Here is a 13326-nt window from a genome sequence, read left to right as displayed (position 1 = left end):
TGAGGGATTTTCAGTTCTGCTCTGTGAGAATAGCCTTGAGAAAAGGCCTTATCAACTTTAGCACTGCCATTAGGAAGCCTGGAAATCGGCCAGCGAGGGAAAAGTGGCTGACTCCTATGAGATGATCCTCTTTCCTGGCAGAGATACTGGTGGGTGCTGTGCCATCACATAGAAAGACCCTATCCTGAAATTCTCAATACACACCCATCTCTGAGGTCAACCATGAGGCTCCAGGTAAGGAGAGGCACCTGATCCTAAGAAGAGCTCTGGATTCAGTGAGCCCGAGCTTCCTAAATACCTTGGTTAACACTGTATCCAACCCATGAGGTGGGCTCACTTAATACTGTAGTGCAAAAGGTCCTCTTACATCCTCTGTTCTCTTAGTCAACAAAGAAACAGTATACCAATACCAACAAAGAAACAGTAAACTTGAGGCATTGCAAGTTTACATCTGAACAAAGAATGATGGCAATAAAATTCTAAAATCATCACCAGATATGGTTTTTGAAAGAGGTCAATATGGAAAAAGCAGAAGAACTCTAATAATGCAGTGCCCAAAGAGAAAAATACAGTAATCAAGGCACATAGTTAAAGGGTCTGGGAATTTTATGATCCATTAGGTCTTTCACCCATAGGTAAAGTATATCCTCCATTTCACAGACAGTATGTAGGCCTGTTGGTACCACATAGTTAAACCATGGAACTAACTCCCCCTGTCCCAATTCCACGCGCATCAAACCATCAGCACCAGGAAAGTGTGTGCTTGCCAAAGAATTTCACCCACATCTGCAAACCCACTGACAGTTACATACATCATATATATTAATATTCCATTTTAAAGCAATATAAACGTGACAACAATAAATTAACTGTAGACTTCTGGTGAGCAACGCTGGCAAAACACCATGAAACACAGAAATTTAAAAAATGGACAACTTTGTAAAAGATTATGAGGTCAGAGAAGGGAAATTTATCATAAAACCTTATAGATGACACTAAGATTCACAAATTAGGATTTCAGTAAAAAGCCTAATTAAATGCTATGTAGAAAGGCCTAAAGGCTATGCGTGAGTTTCTCAAGTGACATTTGATCAATTAGGAAGCCCTATCTATAGGTGATAATAAATACCTTCAAGACAAGATAAATAGCTTTGACTCAAAGCTAAAGAAGATAAGCTCATCCCAAATTAAATCAGATTGTAGGTTATTAATGTTTTCATAAAAGGAAGAACCAAAACTTTCATTACATATTTCTTTAGGCTTTAAATTCTCAAAAAACCAATCAGCCATATCAGCTCATGGACATCAGTCTGGGAAAGACTAGTGAATCCTCGAAGCCCTTGAAGGGTTACTGGATTATATCTACACTACTACCCATCACAGAGACAGTGTTAAAAAAAAATGTCTCCTTTCAGGGAATGTCACATAGAGTAGATGAGGAAGCAAGTCAAAAAAGACGCTACCAAAATAAATCTCCTCCATTCAGATAGCTACCTCAATTCTAAACCTAAATTTCCAAAATAATAACCATAGCTATCACTTGGGAGTGACTGAAAATATCTTCATATTTTAAGTAGACATTTTTGTCTTAGTAATATGATTCTGTAACTTTGCTGCTCTGTGAATTCAATGCAAACACAAGACTTGGCACTGGTACCATCTTGGCTACTGTATTTTTCATTATCGAATCGACACTTCCCTATAATTAATGCCCACCACACATCAAACCTTTTTGGAGTTTAATTTTAATATATTATCTTCTGGATCCATAGAGATAAAAGAAACAGATAAAGGACATTCTATCTTTGACAAACGATTACAAATTTAGCATTAACAATTCCCTACGCTTTATTTTAGATAAATGCACTAATATTACTCACCAACTACTAAAAATACATCTGAATTATTAAATTGCAACACATTTAAAGAAACACTAAAATAAGCACATATATACATACACACTAGAACACATAACATAGTCTTTTCTGGAGGGATGTGCTTTTGTGATTGATTATACGATAAAAACAAAATTTAGCTTGATATATTGTAATCCTAAAATTTACTGTTCAGGTTGCCTTCCTATAAATGTTTTTTGTCATACCTACTACAAAGTCACCAGGACAGTGGACTGCCTGCAGCCCCCACAACTGTCTGGATTACCCCAAGTCCACAAACTACAAGGGGGTGACCATGAAAAAGTCAAGACACACTGACCTCATCTGTACTCCTAGGTAGTCAGAGAACTAGATGATACCAAAAAAGTAGAAAAATTACTCTACCCCTTGTGAGGATGAGTGTTGCTTGGTGGGGGCAGAGGAAGGGCAGATCGTGGTGCAGAGAACAAAGAAAAACAAAACAGATTTAACTGGAAAGTATTCTCTTCAGGAAGCCTTTAATCCTATCTGACTTGAAAGTGAATTTGAGGAGTTTTTTCTTTGAGCCTGGTGAGCTCTTGACCTTTTCACAAAATTTACGTAATTCTCCATGAAGGGAAACCCTTAGTTGTCTAAAAAAATGTAGGCAACTATACCTTGACCTCACAGAAAGGCTAGGAAGTCTGTATCCACGAGATCCTAGGTGCTGTTACTATTAATTCCACAGGGGACACAGGGGGTGCCTCTGAGCTTTTTACAGATGGGGACCCCTGAGGAAAGCCTTATAAGAGCCCTCATCAGCTGCCTTTTTCCTGTAAGAAAGAGGGGGAGGTAGCTTGCCAGAGAGGAAAGACACCAAAATATATGTCCCTGAGGGCCCACCCAAGCAGCCCACCACTCACTCAAAGCTCCATTACACTAAGAGGCTAGCTCCTCTGTAACACTGGCAGACCAGATTAAGACATTTTATATGGTACATGAAAATTAAGTGGTATATGGTATATGAAATTTAAGTGTATCATACCCTCAGGTTGAGGAAGACAAAGGTAGGGAAGTAAGGAGAAGTACAGGAAGGAATTAAGCACCAAGATTTTATTATGCACCAGGCCATTGTGTTAGATGTTTTTTTAATGCATATTTTATTTAATCTCAGAATAGCCCTATAATGTAGGTAATAGCATCCCCATTTTATAGATGTGGAAAATGAGACCTACAGGGGATATGTAGCCAGACTGTAGATAACAGAGCCAGGAAGTGTCGAATTAGTATTCAAATCCAGGCCCCAAGTCTCATGTTCTCCGCGCTGTGCCATGCTACCTTGCACATACAACTTAAGAACTAAAACTCATAAATAATAAGGCTTCTAAGTAATGATTTAAAATGAGGTACCAGAATTTATGTCATAAAAAATTGCAAAATGCCTCCTCCACTGCTCTTGGCTTCTGTCCCATTAGCATTGAATGTGTTCCCACTGAAGCAATCATCCAGAATGGAACTACTTATTCGATCAATATCCTGTATGCCAAACCGGTTGTCGGGGGGTGGGGGGCGGGGAGCCCTGTTTCTAAGTAGCTGGAACTGGCTCATCTGGCATGAAATGAGGAATATATTATGCCTCAAATAAACATGTAGGGGAAAGTCAAGAGTCTATGAAAACTGCCAAAGATTTTCCTTCTTCATTTAAAAATCATCTTATCAGGTCAGTAATTTCAACCTTGCAAAGCTAATTTAGACAAATTTACAGCTTTCTGTGTTTCTGCCATGTGCAGAACTAATCTGACTCCAAGGCAAGTTGGCAAAACCATTTTTATACATAAGTTCTTTTTAAAATCTCACCAAAATTTATAATGCCGTATGTCTAAATCGAATTAATAAAATGCATTAACACATTGCAGTGTGCATACGAAACAAGGCAAGAGCAAAAAGGGTGTGAAGTTAAGTTCCGTGCTTCCTCAGCTTAGGGTAGATTTCAGCGACAAGGGGATGGGAACGAATAATCCTCTTGGACACAACAGGACCAGGGAAAGGGGAACAGAATAAATCCCATCTATTAATTCTTAGTAAGAAGGAAAGTTAAGATATTCTAGGTTGAATTCCTAAGTTCTAATCTCCACAGTGAAAGAAATTCTGAGATAATGGGAACCGGTATGTAAGGACAAGAAAAGGAGAGAAAGGTACTACCTAACACACAGACTACCTCCACTGGCCTATCGTCACTGTCGCCAAAAAGCAACGTAAGAAAGACAGACTCCTCACATCATTTGTTCAGAATATTTTTCCATTACTGTGAAAAGCAAATCATCATACTGGCTTATGTTATCCTTGATGGGAGTTAAAATGTCCTCTGCGCTAGACTCCTGCTAGCTATGGTGTGTCTCTATTTCATCTCATCCTCTTATCTTGTGCCCACCATTCTAACAAGCAGCTCTCTCTCCCACTCACTGCAGATCTAGTGCTTGAAGCCAAATCCGACTTCTGTTAGATGGTCACATTTTTTTTTCATATCTCCATCCAGGTAACAGAAATGCTGACTCGATCAAGAGCAGAGTACATTTATTTGTCACTCTGGGTTTGAGTATATATTTTCAAATAGCTAACAAGCAGCTTGTGTTTCTCCTCACTTGTCCCACAGATGAGACTTCATCAAAGGTGTATCCAACATCAAAATCTTGGGCAGCCCGGGTGGCTCAGGGGTTTAGTGCCACCTTCAGCCCAGGGCGTGCTCCTGGAGACCTGGGATCGAGTCCCGTGTCGGGCTCCCTGCTTGGAGCCTGCTTCTCCCTCTGCCTGTGTCTCTACCTCTCTTTCTTTTTCTCTTTCTCTTTCTCTCTCTCTGTGTCTCTCATGAATAAATAAATAAATAATCTTTAAAAAAATCTGCATCTGCAAGAGCCTCCCTGACTTCTAAGTATTGGCCCTACTAAAAGGTCTACACTGACGTGTTCTCATTGAATTTGCACAATCTCCTGCCCATTCTTGAAAATCCAGATATTTGTCGACTCCAACTAAATTCACATAAAATGTCTATGTACACCTTCTTTCCACAGAAAAGTGGTATCATGACAGGTAATCATGGGCCAGATGCTGGATGTTAAGAATACAGACACACCATAATAGTCCATGGATATTTACTGTGCTCCAAACTCCATATAGAGAACATGATATACTTTGTTCACCCCTTACCCTTATGCCAGTCTTTCAGAAGAATCAATACTATCTCTTCAGATTCTCCCCTACGTCTACAACTCCCCTCTGAGTCTCCTTCACCACCTCACCTTGCTCTACTCCCTGCTACGCACCCATACTTCTGTGTTCTTGATACTCTCCATTCCGTCTTGGGAGATGGTATTTCTTACCACAGCTTGTGTCATCCCTTCAGCAACAATGATGAGCTCATCAATATCAGACCTCATGAGCATTATCCTCTCAATTCACACTTCCAACTGACTGTCTCACAGAGCCTACCCTCTTTGCATAGCTGAAAGGATCTTCATTTACTAGAATCAAACCCAGCCATCAGGATCCAGCACTAATCCTCCTCCTACAAAGGAATAATCTGATCTCCACAATCAGCATACTTTTTCATTTTCCCCTGTATCTGTGTTTCTACAGCATCTGGTATCTCTATCATAGCATTTAACACACAACTGCCTCAAAATCACAACGCCTATAACTTCCATTAGGTAATCGGCAGAGAAGGAAAGGTGTCAAGTGAGGAGAGCTGCTGAGGTTTTTCATTTATTTGTCTGGTTTAACTTCACATAGTCTCAGATTCTCTATCGATACAATGACAATAAGATCCTTATTCTATAGAGATGTTAGGAAGAAAATATAGAAAGTAGTTTTCCATTTAGGGAAAACATAGAAGGGGCTGGAAAAGTGGAAGCTACCAGGAACAGGACATTTGTTTGCTCTGAATCCTTGACGGCAGAGCTGTTATCTCTATAGCACCAAGCCAGGACTTTGTCACAGTAGAAATAACATAGCTCTTTACTGGAGATGCAACATATTTCCATGAATTGAAACTTAAAGGCATTTATTTACTATCAAAGTATCCTTCTAGAGGAGGATTTTAAAATTTGAGAACTATTAAAAGTCACTGTTCAAATCTTAGCTTTTTTTTTTTTTTTAACTGCACCTTTTTGGATCCACAAAAGAAATGACATAAATAAATGTCCTTTCTGACCCCATCAGGTCGGCTTCAGTGAAGACTGCTGACATCTCTGTAGTGTTAGGAGAAACATGAAAAGATGGCAGCTTCTCCAAAGGTATATGCTTCATTACAAGATGCTGTTATTTAAGGAGTAAACTGTATTTTCTATGTCAGCATCCTAGAAGTGAATACCCCTTGAGTTCCCATTTATGTTTTCATTCCTTTGGAATATTGCAGTATTCTATGGTGGGCTTTAGTTAATTACCTAAAATCTTAGTAAGACGTTGTTTGTTTGTTTTTTTTAAGATTTTATTTATTTACTCATGAGACACACAGAGAGAGAGAGAGGCAGAGACACAGGCAGAGGGAGAAGCAGGCTCCACGCAGAGAGCCCAATGTGGGATTCGATCCTGGGTCTCCAAGATCACACCCTGGGCTGAAGGCAGTGCTAAACCGCTGAGCCACTCAGGCTGCCTGAAAAAGTCATTTTCACTGAAAAGCTCAGGATGCTCCTTTTTCTAACTTCTCATTCTACCTCTTCCTTTTTTTTTTCTTTTTTTTTTTTTTCATTCTACCTCTTCCTACAAATGTCAGGTACTCAACCTACTTATTCTGTAGTTTATAGTACACGCCCAGAAAACAAAACAAAACAAAACACCCAGGAACATAAATTTTAAACCATAAAGGCTTTTGTTTCATGAGATTAAAAAAATTCCTCTTTTGGGGCACTTCATATTCTTTTATTCTCTCTTAGGTATGAGAGGCCTAGGAGCCCTAAAAAAACAAAACAAAACAAAACAACAACAACAACAACAAAAAAAAAAACTCGGACCTATTTACGAATAGATACGGTGCATTTTTTAGATTTTAATATCAAAACCAGAAAACTCCTCACCACTCTTATAATGACGGATAGATTCATTCACATCAGTATTCCATAAGAGAAAAATATTTAAGAGTTGAACGAGAACTCCGTAACTCTGGATTGCAACTGGCAGTCCACAGGCCTTCTGTGGCCCAAATACACTTTGAATGTGGTCCTTAGTTTATAAAATGAAGGATACTTCACATAAAAATATGTAACCTTCTGTTTCCCTTGAAAAACTAGAATGTTTTAGAGCCGGGGTAGCAACAGTCATCTATCTACAACGGAGTTGGTGCTGCCCTTTCCATAGTGGTTTTGTATGTTCCAAGTCCACAACCCTCTCTCCCACATGGTCCCCACTGGGCCTGCTCCACTATTTTATCTTACTTGTGCATTGGAAATACAGACACAGAATTTTTTTACAGGTAAGGAATTTGGATCCAAAAAAGACTTCCCCATTCACTAGCTCTGTGACCTTCCACAAATTCTGAGTCTTGGGTCCTTCAGCTTTAAACTGCAGATAATTCCTTGACTTCACAAGATTGTTGTAGGGAATAAAAAAGAAGAGTGGGGGGAAAAGTACTTCATAAAGTGTAATATAAAATATTTGTCATCTTTATTTATTTCCCAGCCCCCCTCAGTTGCACAAAACCCCTCTAATGCTTCCTCAGCTATTACTAGTTTCCTTGCTCTTCGTATTACTGGATGAAAAGAATTTGAAGTAATAAGAGATAAAAAGATGAACAAATATCAAAGGAAAACAAAAGGGACTGTTGAATGCCAGAAGATCTTTACTAGGTCATCTCTGTTCCTAATGAAGGTATGAAATCAGTGCAAAGGATACTTAATGGATTGATGGTCCCTTCAAGTGCTGTTTTAAGTTTACCCACTAGGCACCAGAGCCTTCAAAGTAACACTGACACACCCTTCATTAGGGGTCCTGGAGAGATAATTGAGTACTGACCTCCACCTTGGCCCTCACCCAGTTCTCCAAAAAAGGATCCAATCCAAAAAAAAAAAAACAAAAAACCCAAAACAACAACAACGCAAGGATCTTGCTTTCTCTGTGCCTCCTTCCTCTCAACATTTCAATATGAGCTCCAAAACCTTCCAATCTTGGGAGTAATAAGGCATGGCACGAATTCTGCATCTGTATCCGTCAACATGTAGATATATATGTAAAAAAACAAAACAGTCAAGGGACCTGAAAGGAAACAGAATGTTCTTAGAGATGGGCAGAGGTGCAGAAAACTGCACTTAATGATGCAGTGGCCATAGACATGTTAGCAAATTTGTCCTGAGTGCTATCTCCTCACGTCAGGAATTCACTTGTGTATTCCTGTTGTGGCCAATTTACAGCAGATCACCCCTGGGTGGGAAACAGTTAATTCCTCTTTCACTTTTAATGTTAAGATAATAGTGCCTGAGTGAACTGCAAGATACAATGTGGCAACGGGAGAGGGGGGAAGGGGGGGGGGATTTTCATTGGACTCATTGTTCTTTAGAGCATCACCAAAATGGGAGTGATTTATGATTCAAGACACAATCCGCTGAAAAATTCGTCTGACGAATCCGTTTTAAAGCGCCCGTTAGAGCGCATTACCGCTCTTCCTCAAGTTGAATGAAACCATGCCCAGAATACATCTTAGCGATTGCCCAATCACCACATGGTCCTCGGTGTGTATCTCATTTTTAAGAATCAAAATAAAGAACAGCATCGTCTTTAAAAGCCCGTCGTTTCAACAGATGTCCCAGGGCTGATGTTTAAGCAAGTCTCCTTGGCAACCAAGGAGCACGGCACGTCTCGGGCTGGGGGCTGGGGGCTGGGCGGGGAGGCGGGGGGGGGGCACCTGCAGGGTCTGCAGAGTGAGCACCGAGCAGGGCTGCTCCCGCCGGGCCGCGCGGTCCGGCTGCTCCCGCCGCCTACCCCTGACTCCCAACTGCGGTCCCGCCCCCAACGGCGCACCCGGCCGCCCGCCCTCTCCCTCCGCTCTGCAGGCACCGACCCCGAACAGGTGACGAGGAGAGCCGGGCTTACCCGCCGGGGGAGCGGTCTGCGGGGTCAGGCGCCGGGCGCTCCTGCTGCACGACGGCTCCGCTTCTCCCCGCGAGGCGGACGTTAAGGGAAACCGCAGCAGCTTCGCACTGTCGGTTGGGGATGCGGTTGTGAAGACGCGCTCGCTAGCGTGTGTGTGTGTGTGTGTGTGTGTGTGTGTGTGTGTGTGCGCGCGCGCGCTCCCGGACTCTCCCGCGGGGAAACGGTGTTTGCTAGTAAATAGAAAGCAGCAGCCGGCACTGCAGGTGGCGCGTCCGCGACCGCTCTGCCCCAGGCGGCGGCGGCGGCGGCGGCTGCCCGGAGACGCACCGCGGCGGACTCCGGGGCGGGCACAGGCCCGGGAGCGGCCCCGCCCCCTCCCGCCTCCGGGGAGCCCGCGCGCGCGCCCGCCTCGCCCCGCCCTCCTCCGCCGGCGAGCCCGCGCGCGCGCTGCTCCCCCCGCCCCCGCCGCCCAGGGACGCGCACGCCGCGCTTCCCAGCCCCGCCCCCGCCGCCCGGGGACGCGCACGCCGCGCTTCCCAGCCCCGCCCCCGCCGCCCGGGGACGCGCACGCCGCGCTTCCCAGCCCCGCCCCCTACCAGCCCCGCCCCCCGCCGCCGACGAGCCCGCGCACGCGCTGCCCTCCTCCCCGCCCCCACCGCCCGGGGGCGCGCACGCCGCGCTTCCCAGCCCCGCCCCGCCCCCCTCCACCGGCGAGCACGCGCACGCGCTGCCCTTCTCCCCGCCCCCGCCGCCCGGGGGCGCGCACGCCGCATCCCAGCCCCGCCCCCCGCCGCCGGCGAGCCCGCGCGCGCGCCCGCTCACCCCGTAGCCCCCTCCTCCGCGCAGGCGCCCCTTCGCGCTCCTCGGCACCTGCGCGCTGGGCTGCCGCGAGCCTCCCCGGTGCGCCCCCCGGTTACCCCACCTGCCTGCCCCCAGGCTCTGTTCCCCAGGGCTGGAGAAGCAGCTCGTGGGGACAGGCGGTGTGATGACCGCGACCGCGACCGCGACCGCTGACCCTACTGACCTATGATAGAGGTCACACTGCCCCTGTTGCTCGCCGCCCCTTTTCGACTTTACGGTGGTGCTGAGTGTGATTTCAGGGTAACTCTGAGGTTAGACTCAGGAACACCTGAGAAAGCCTGAGAAAATGAGGAGGGGTGTTTGGTTACAGCTAGTTCAGCGTGAACGCTGCAAACAGCACAATCCAGAACACCTCCGTGAAGTTTCCGGACCTGGCCCACTTTCGTGCCGCTTGCACCATTGATGTCATTCCTGTGTAAGACACGCTTGCAACACTTAAGCCAAGGGGCTAATTGCAATAGGTAAAAATATTCCATATACTACTTTTGCATTGAAAATCCTGATCCAGGGACGCCTGGGTTGGCTCAGTGGTTGAGCCTCTGCCTTTGGCTCAGGTCGTGATCCCGGAGTCACCAGATCGAGTCCCGCATCGGGCTCTTCGTCGGACGCCTGCACCTCCCCTTGCCTATGTCTATGTCTCTGCCTCTCTTTGTGTATCTCTTATGAATAAATAAAACCTTAAAAAAAAAAAAGAAAAAATCCTGATCCAATGTAGTTAAGCTATCTGGTAAAAGAAGAATGAAACTCTAAATTGGGGTAAACTGTATTTTGTAGGTCAGAGTTTAAAATACTGCAAAGATGGAATTTCACAGAATGTTAAGCCCCATCTCTTGCAGGTTTGTGTCCTTCTACACTTGGGCTAGGAACAGTGCCTTGATCTACTGAGATAGTCGTAACACTTTCATGAGCCTCAAGTCAATGGTTCAGCAATTTTTTCAGGGTCAGAGCCACAGGTCTTAGGGCACAGTTTGCTCCCCCCACCCCTTGGGGCCTGACTCTGGATTCCGGTCCTTCATTCCCATGGTCTTGATATTTGGACTTTAGGACGCTTGGAACCTATTTAACTAGCAGTCCTGGACCCCAGGAGAGGAGCAGCAGGAAGAATGACAACTGACTGCAAACATTAGTTGCAATGCTATTCCTAAAATTTATCGCATGCGATTGGATATTTTCCATCGAGTGAGCTTTTTTTTTTTTAAGATTTTATTTATTCATGATAGACATAGAGAGAGAGAGAGAGAGAGAGAGGCAGAGACACAGGCAGAGGGAGAAGCAGGCTCCATACCAGGAGCCGGACGCGGAGAGATCCCGGGACTCCAGGATTGCGCCCCCCGGCCGAAGACAGGCGCTAAACCGCTGAGCCACCCAGGGATCCCCATCGAGTGTGCTTTTATACCAGAAGACCGAATGTGAAAGCATGTTTGAACCAAAAATACTATGACTGGTGTCAATAAATAAACACTTCTCAAAGATTCATAAAATACTGGTCACTAAAGTGAATGCATCCAAAATTTTAAACCCATCTGTATTGATTGGATTATCTGTTAGTCTAGAACAAACAGAAGGTATTCATTGAAATAGTTAAATAGAAAGAACAAAGACTATAACTGTATTTACACAGGAAAAAGTCTGTATGCTACTAACTGACCGTGTGAGTGTGTGTGTGTGACTATGTGTGACTATGGCAGGGTCTCTTACTGCCCAAACTGGGTCTGTCTTGTTCATCACAGGTAGTCCTACCTAGCACAAGGCCAGTCACATATTAGGGGCTCGATAAATATTGCTGGCTGACACATATATATTGAGGAATTAAATAAGAAAATATATGTTAAATGTCTAGCAAAATGTTCAGAGTGCATTTTTCTCCCATAAGAGACTCCTTAAGATTGATTTAAAGTATAGATTTTTTTAATTTAAAAAAAACTTTCATTTTTCTAAAATAAGGGCCTCTGTAGTTTGTTAAATAGCCATCAAAACCCAACACGAATGTATGTTCTGGTGTACTCTGTTACTAAGAGAGCAAGTAGTCTTTAGGCACTATTTCTCTGTTGGGTACCATCATATATGGTCTTTTTCTTTATAGAGAAAATAGCTTTATTTTTTTAAGTTTTTATTTATTTATTCATGAGAGACACAGAGAGAGAGAGAGAGAGGGAGGCAGAGACACAGGCAGAGGGAGAAGCAGGTTCCATGCAGGGAGCCTGACTCAGGACTCAATGGTGGGACTCTGGGATCATGTCTCAGGCCGAAGGCAGCGCTAAACCCCTGAGCAACCCAGGCTGCCCGAGAACATAGCTTTAAACAATGCTTCCCAAAGTCTGTTCTTTGAAATACTAGTCATTTATTCAATAATTTTTTAAACTCTTTTGAACTCCGTGTAATTGGTGTAAAGTTTTCAGTTCTCAATAAACAGGCATTGTCCCTGTCTCAATTTTTTTTTTAAGATTTTATTTATTTTCTCACGAGAGACACAGAGAGAAAGAGAGGCAGACACAGGCAGGGGGAGAAGCAGGCTCCATTCAGGGAGCCCGACATGGGACTCGATCCCAGGTCCCCAGGATCACACCTTGGGCTGAAGGCGGCACTAAAACGCTGAGCCACCAGGGCTGTCCATCCCTGTCTCAATTAAGTGATATTGTGAGAGATAAGCTAAAGAAAGATTTTTTTTTTTTAAGTGTGGATCTCTTGGTTGCAAAGTGACAAAAAACCTACTCCAACCAACTTAAGCAAAAAAGAATTTTATGAAAGGATGACAGGAGTTCTAAGAATCGATGGGCAGGGATCCCTGGGTGGTGCAGCGGTTTGGCGCCTGCCTTTGGCCCAGGGCGTAATCCTGGAGACCCGGGATCGAATCCCATGTCGGGCTCCTGGTGCATGGAGCCTGCTTCTCCCTCTGCCTGTGTCTCTGCCTCTCTCTCTCTCTCTCTGTGACTATCATAAATAAATTTTTAAAAAATTAAAAAAAAAAAAGAATCGATGGGCAGCCAACCCACACAACAAGGCTCAAAAGCCTGCAGGAGTTAGATAATTCCAAAGGGCTGTAATAAGATCATGTTGGGGCAGAAATGTCATGACTGGATGTCTTCTACTGCTGCAATGGGTGGACCCCAATCTATTGCTCTGTGATACTCCCAAGTAGGATTCCAGCTTTCAATTGTCCTAACTTGTAGCTGGCATAGAGAGGGACCCCTGATCATAGCCTCACCAGATTTAAGAACGAAAAGTGGACCCTTGGGTGGCTGAAAAACAACATACATTAACAGAGGAAATAGGGATTCCAGGTCAAATGAGCTGGGCTGACACTGAAAACTGGCTCCCTGTCATTGTTGTATTAAAGATTCTGAAATCTTGCAGTAAAGAAACCTCCTTCACTTTTCTAAACAACTATCCTAGAGTTTGGTTGAGTACAGAACACTTTTTCTTTTGTAGCTTACCTCTTGACACACTTTAGGAAACATTTTGGAACACAGTACATTTTTGTAGCTTTTTCTCCCTCCATTTATCACCAGCTTGCCCAGGAACCAAATGTGAAATC

General features: G+C 44.2%; 1 protein-coding gene across 8 annotated transcripts in view; it reads right to left on the bottom strand.

Annotated features, from left to right (window-relative positions):
- Positions 1-9303, bottom strand: part of KLHL32 (kelch like family member 32) — a 275868-nt gene extending 266565 nt beyond the window's left edge. For 6 of the 8 annotated variants that reach the window (XR_011997162.1, XR_011997170.1, XR_011997169.1 and 3 more), the window contains exon 1: positions 8931-9293. The gene's annotated coding sequence lies outside the window, so the exon portion shown is untranslated. Of the gene's footprint in view, positions 1-8930 lie in introns of all 8 variants that reach the window. The other 2 variants (XM_026002906.2, XM_072737742.1) reach the window with 2 other exon arrangements.
- Positions 9304-13326: the final 4023 nt, after the last annotated feature.

The sequence above is a fragment of the Vulpes vulpes genome, chromosome 1 (genome assembly GCF_048418805.1).
Source record: "Vulpes vulpes isolate BD-2025 chromosome 1, VulVul3, whole genome shotgun sequence".
In the NCBI taxonomy this organism is placed as follows: domain Eukaryota; kingdom Metazoa; phylum Chordata; class Mammalia; order Carnivora; family Canidae; genus Vulpes; species Vulpes vulpes.
Note: the sequence above shows the minus strand (reverse complement) of the source record. Positions and strands in the feature narration are given on the sequence as shown.